Here is a 6915-nt window from a genome sequence, read left to right as displayed (position 1 = left end):
TGCTATGTATACCGAGCAAGGTTCAATGTTGGGAGAGGCCCAATGATTGAATCGTATGCTATTATTTTATGATTATTGTGTGTGTTATCAAGATTATGGGATAGATATATCGTATGTGTATAGCGGGCGGGGCCTAATAAGTATATTGTATGTTGGTTATTAGTATCTGTTTTTATGTTTACTGGGCAGGGCTCAATGATTGTATGGTATGCTATAGTCTTTGTGATTATCACATGTACTGGTAAGGTTATATGTTTATATGTTTATTGATGGATTTTAGGTAAAACAAATAAACTAGAAAACAATTCCTAAGTTCGCATGCAACCTACTTTGGATCTATGTTTTAAATATTGAACATATAACCTTGAATTGCAAAACAAGAACCCTAATCGAAGAGGCTATTTTCGAAAATAACAAATTAGGGATTTTAGAATCACATACCTTTCAATTGTTATAGTAAACAATTGGCCATCCATTTGAATCTTGATCTTCTTGGAAGCCTAGCACTACAATTGTCGTGCCTCTAATGGTATGGAATCACACCCAAGAGCTAGCAAGAAGGAATATATATATATATATATATATATATATATATATATATATATATATATATATATATACAGAGAGAGAGAGAGAGAGAGAGAGAGAGAGAGCGAGAGGAAATGGAATGCAATTTCGGCCTAGGGTTTCTTCAGGAGATATGGTGGTCGAAATTTGGAGCTAAGAGGCTCCTTAAATAGTTGAGGTACCTAGGGTTTAAGGGATAATCCTTATGTTCCTTTGCTTAAGGCCCAAGCTAATCCAGAAGCCTTATCCAAGGCCCAAGCAATTGACTGTGATCCATGATGTCATCTCACCGCCCGACGTTCCCGCCATCGGCTAAGGGTGTAACACACTTGTACTAATTGCTTCTTCCATGATGTCTATTGTGCTCACAAACTGTAGTATATCTTCAGACATCGTAATGAGGGGCATTTGCATTCTACAACGCTAGTTTTCTATGCTCCTCCTCCGTAGAAGGCAGTAACGGGATTTCCAGTATTATCATTCGTTCTTTCACACGTTGATAATCATGAATCATTTCTAAGGGAATAATATCAACAAGATGATGTTGCTTGTCTTCAATACGTACTGTTTCATATTTTTTATGGGAACGCTTCTTTATCACTCGAGTCACTAGATGTCGGAGACTGTGATTAAAAATATAAAAAAAATGTATTAAAAAAAGTGTTCTAAAAGTAAAACCAACTTGCATAAACATGTCCATAACAAAAATTGTAAAATGACAACTAGCCTAAAACAATATATTTGTCTAAACTTGTTCCGGTCTATCTTTCAAAGTTCTATTTGCTTTCAATTTAAGCTTTAATATCCTCTCTAATTTCCTTCTAAGTTCTATACGTGTCGTTGGTGGTTTATTGTTTGATTTTTTTTTCGAATTCAACATCTAGTTTTTTTATCTGAAAAAATATATATAAAATAACATTTAAATATATTACTATAAAAAATATGTACTCTTTTTAATAAACTTTTCTCGGACATAATTCTAAAACCTCTTGTAAATGAGAAATAATTTGTTCGTCCGTAAAACCTACTTTTTTTAATAGCATTCACAAAAATTATTCTTCAGACTAATACATGGTATTGGTTTAACGCAAATCAACTTCAAAAATAATTTAACAATATCAAAAACAAAAATAAACAAATATGTTCAGGTCATTTCGGAATGTAATTATCATTCCAGACTGTCATTTTAGAATTGATCATCATATTCCGGATTGTGTTCTTTCTGGATTGGTACTACCATTCTAGAATCACTTGTAATTGGTAATGTAGACTTATTTCCTCTCTAAGGAGTGGTATTAGCACATTTTAAGGTAGGTATATGGTTAAAACTAAATAATAATAATAATAATAATAATAATAATAATAATAATAATAATATGGACTTGTTCTTCGTATTCCAAACTTTTTCTACTCCTTTTGTAATACAGAAAACTGTTTGTAAATTAAAATGCAAGTAAATTAAAAAGTAAAACTCACGTTGCTTTGTTGAATCCATGGTAGATAGCCTTAAAATTATATGTTCAAAATATAGGAACAGGTTCGGAATGCCAGAAGTAACAAGTTCCGGAATGGTTATTCCGGTTTTATGGGTGCGGGCCTCGTATATATGGCATTCAGCTATAGTAATGGGTTTGGCACGTTTATATCTGCTCCAGAATGCCCATTATGAAGACAGTAGTTAGTTTTCAAAAAAAAAAAAAATGGTTAGAATATTCGATTCCCTTTTATGTAAATGCTGTTTTTTGTTGTCAAAATTAAAACCCGGTTTTCTTATAAATAATAAAGTAATAATAGATAAATAATGATTAATTATCCGTGTATCCCTTTTTTTTAAACGGCGAAAAGGTTGTTATTATTAATACCACTAGCCAGTAGCTGGCTTTGTGTTTTCTCTTTAATATATAGTCTTTGCCTTAAAAAAATAGCTAGTAGTTAGAAAAAAGCTCTGATCTGATCTGATAAGCAATTACAATACATAACTAAGAGAGAGGATGATAGACACCTATTCAAGATGGTGAATCTCCTTGAATATAACAGAGAAAACAAATAACAGTGGAGCAATTTTCTGGTTCTATATCTTTCGTCAAAACCAATTACAACTAAAATAAATATGCAAGCTATACTGGAATCTAGGAGATCATGGATCTCATGCATGCAAAAATGGAAACGTGGTCCTAGATAATATGCAATATTCCTATTCAATACAAACTACTAAAGAGAACAAGTCTAGCCACTAACTGCCTTTCTAGCATGTGCTCGTATCAGAGGAGAAATACACCACGAGCTGCAGTTAAGATGTGGAATATTTGTCCTGTTTTTGATTCACACAAAAGTGCTCTCTTAGCTAGTTTAGATTATTGAAAACATTATTATTCACTCCCAAATGAACCAAGCTGTCATTGTCACGATCGCTTTAATTGGTTTAGATTGAAACACATTTCTTTGGCTTGCATTTCATACTTCAATGGCTTCTTTGACTTTAGATGGATACAATGGGCCCAGCAATAAACATCAGGTCCGTCCAAATATGCTCCCATATTACTTTACAGAAAGCCAGGTCAGCAGGAGCCTTCCTAAAATCCTAATCACATCCACAGGAAGGAAGGAAGGGCAAAGTGTGGAAGGTAGGTTATCCGTATATGTTAATGGAATTCGGAGTCTAGTGATTTACACCTTTTGAGAACCTGAATGGTTGGAAGTTATTTTAGTGTTTCATAATGACCAGATAAAGCTTTGGCAATTTTAGGAATGCAACCCCCAAAAATCTAAAAAAACTTCTTTGTCCCCCTTTATTTACGTAATATTTTCTGTTCATATCTCTCTCTCTCTCATATATTTTTATCATCTCAATTTCGAAATGTATAGTAGTAAAAAGTAAAAACTACATATAACTTTTTAACTTTTTATCTTTTATTTTATCAATATTTTACAGTAGTGCAAATATTAACTATTAGTGGTATTTACTTTTTTTTACTTTATCACAAAAATAGAATAAGAGTATTATATATTACCAAATTTATTAGATGTTTATTGAAGAGAATCTATTACTAAAAATTTTTATATAGTTATTTACCTTTCTAATAAAAAAAATTTGTCACTTGTCACATTTTCATTCAATTTGCCAAATATTATTTTGTGGTATTTTGAATTAATTTTTTTTTCTACATATCATTTTATAAGTTTTTCTATTTTATTAAATTCCACATAATATTTAATATATAATAATTGCAATAAATATAGTAATAAATTGATATCAATTTCATTAATGAACTTACATTTTAATTTCAATATTCTCAAAATTAAAGTTTATTAGTTTCTTTTATTTATTTAAATTATTTGTTTAAATTTAAAAGATAAAAAAACATTTCTATTATAATAATGTATTATTTTTTTATTTTCTTATAAATTCAAGTTATCAAATATTTTGACATTTATATTTAATTTTTTTTTTAAATTAACTTATGTAATATATAGATTTCACAACTAATATGTAATATTCACATTTACAACTTAGTAGAACAAGACCAACGTTTTGAATAAGTTGGAGTCATGTTGGAAAGATTTTTGCGTTATACTATGATTCAAATACAAATAATATATTTTCACTAATTATATTTTATATTTAAAGTACTTATAATTCTTTTAGAAACATACAAAAGATGTTAACGACTAACTAGATACAAACATAAATCTAGTGGCGGAGCCAGAACAAAATGTCATAGATAATAAATGTAATTTTCGAGGTAGCACACCGAAACAATTGCACTACACCAAAAATACTTTCAAAATATTTTCACTGCATCTAAAAATTTAAACGGTATCATGGTCTATCCTGGACATCTAAATAGATCATCCCCTACATAAATCATATGTTTCAAAAAAAAAAAAAACCTTTTAACTAGTTACTAAACTTGCTTAACCAATTTGTTTTCTAACCAAGTTAGTTTTATAAATGCAAATAAAATATAAAAGAACAAAGTAAAAAATAGATAATTAAATATCAATATCATGGTTGTCAAAATCGCGATCATAATCGTAGGATCGTATGATTCTACGATCTTAGGTATGAAAAACGATCCAAATCGTATTTAGGGTAGGATCGCAAGTATGTATGTAGGATCGTAGGATCGAGATCCGATCCTATCCTACCTTCCCTTGAATTGTTTTTGCAAATGAAATTTTTTTACCACTTTATGTTTTTTTTACCATTTACCAATTTACCGTTTATCATTTTGTGTTGAGACTTATGGCTAATATTTTGAAGTTTTTTATAACTTTTGAACGAAAAATTAAATATTTGAAATATTTTTCATGATTAAAAATTATAAATTAAAATTATATTTTATTTTGTAGGATCTTAGGATCCCGATCCCGATCTTACGATCTCGATCTTACAAACTAAAAAACGATGATACTTAGGATATTGATCTTGACAATCTTTATCAATATCCAGTTAGAAGATTTTTTGTTAAATTCTATGCAATTAAAGGACAATGAATAGTGATATACAATAACTGGCTGGCTTTTGTGATAGAACTAAAAGCAAAATAAATATTATTAATATTCAATATCGAAGGTATTACTGATAAAATTTAATGACAATATTTGTTAGAATATATGTAGTAATATGTTAAAACACTCAAAGTACAAGGTATAGTTTAGAAAGTATAATCTATATATGGTCGCAGGCAGCAGCCAGCAGCCAGCGCCCAGCGGTTATATATAGATTCGCGCTATAAATTTTTGTGTTGAAGAAAGCGGTCTCTTCACAAACCACAACCCGAGAGCTTCACTTCCAAAAATGTCAGAAGAGAGAATGCATTCAGCCATGGATAATCCAGTCTACGAAGAAGCTATAGTCGTGGAGGTAGAACCACAACCACCCATAGAAGCCATCCACGTCACCTTCAGTTTTGTGTTAACGTTTTTGTTCAAATACATAGCACACATCGTCAATCTACTACAACCTCTCGCTCACCTCTGGATCAACTATTACTGGCGAACATTTGGGGATGAAGCTGTAATCATGCCCCCAACACCACTTAGCTTTATCATCACTAGTTTATATGTTTTTACAGAAATGAAGTCGCAGGGGTCTGAATTTCCTTTTAAAACTCATCCTCGATCCATGAATATCGCCATTACCAGTCTACTCTTTTATGGTTTGGCTTCAGCAGCCCAACATTTCATTTCTACCTGCACACGTCTTGGTCCGGCTTCAGTTTATTCCATGGTTGCTCACTCGGGAAGGATTGGTTGTTTGTGCATTTTGGTAGCATCTGTAGCATCATTGCTATATCTTTGATATTTCCATTTTGCTATTAATTATTTAAGTTAGTTGATATACATGTCATGTGTGTGGCATGGTCATGGAGTTGGAGTATATATTTTGCCAATGATGCCTGTAATAATCTGTTGTTCCAAGTAAAATAGATTTAGATTGCTTTTTATCAATGTATCATTCCATCCCATATATGTTTTTTATATGAACGGAGCTCCTTATAAGCACATGGTTTGGTTGTTTCAAGTTATTTAAACCAATCTACTATTTTTGTTAAGACAGTATGTATCAGTTACCTTTGATTTTCTAGATGATGGTTGTGGGTTTCTTTCATGTGGGCAATAGGAAATTGAGTAATGTATTTGATTATAAAACGTGAGCCCTTTGTAAAATCTTTGGTAAAGAGCATGCATGGGCGGACCCATATTTTTTTTAAAAGGGGGCAAAAGAAAGTTTGGCAACGGTCCAACAACTCTCTTAGACTAGAGTATTTCATATTGACTCGGTCCAAATTTATTAACAATTTATACTAATTCCATCCTTTAACATTTAAGCATGAAACCAACAAATCAAAGTTAAAGACTAAAATAAGATGCAATAACTAAATGTTGGAGTATGAAGTCTTGTCCAACATGGAACACTTGAAACTCAATGAAGCACTTGGGATTCATGAAGCATGTGACGAAAGAATGGATCATCTTAGAACTGAATGGATCTTCTGACAAATGAATGGATCTCCTGAAAAAGGACATGATATGGGAAAATGACTTGATATGCCATCAGGTGACATGATATGTCACCAGATGACAGGATATGTCATTCAATAGGTGGATGCGTCATTCAAGTGGAGGATGAGTCATTCTGTTGGATTTGATGTCTAAGTCTATAACTATAATTGGTATGTATTTGACTTGATAGTGACATGGTCCTTTTGGGTTGCCTTCACACTGGCAACTTGATAGGATGATTAATTGAGGAAGAGAAAGAATTTATTATTTGGAATAAATGATTTATTAATATGTTATGGAAATAAGATACTAATTAGAAATTGTATTATTAATTAATAT

The sequence above is a fragment of the Lactuca sativa genome, chromosome 6, assembly GCF_002870075.4.
Source record: "Lactuca sativa cultivar Salinas chromosome 6, Lsat_Salinas_v11, whole genome shotgun sequence".
Classification (NCBI taxonomy): Eukaryota; Viridiplantae; Streptophyta; class Magnoliopsida; order Asterales; family Asteraceae; genus Lactuca; species Lactuca sativa.
Note: the sequence above shows the minus strand (reverse complement) of the source record.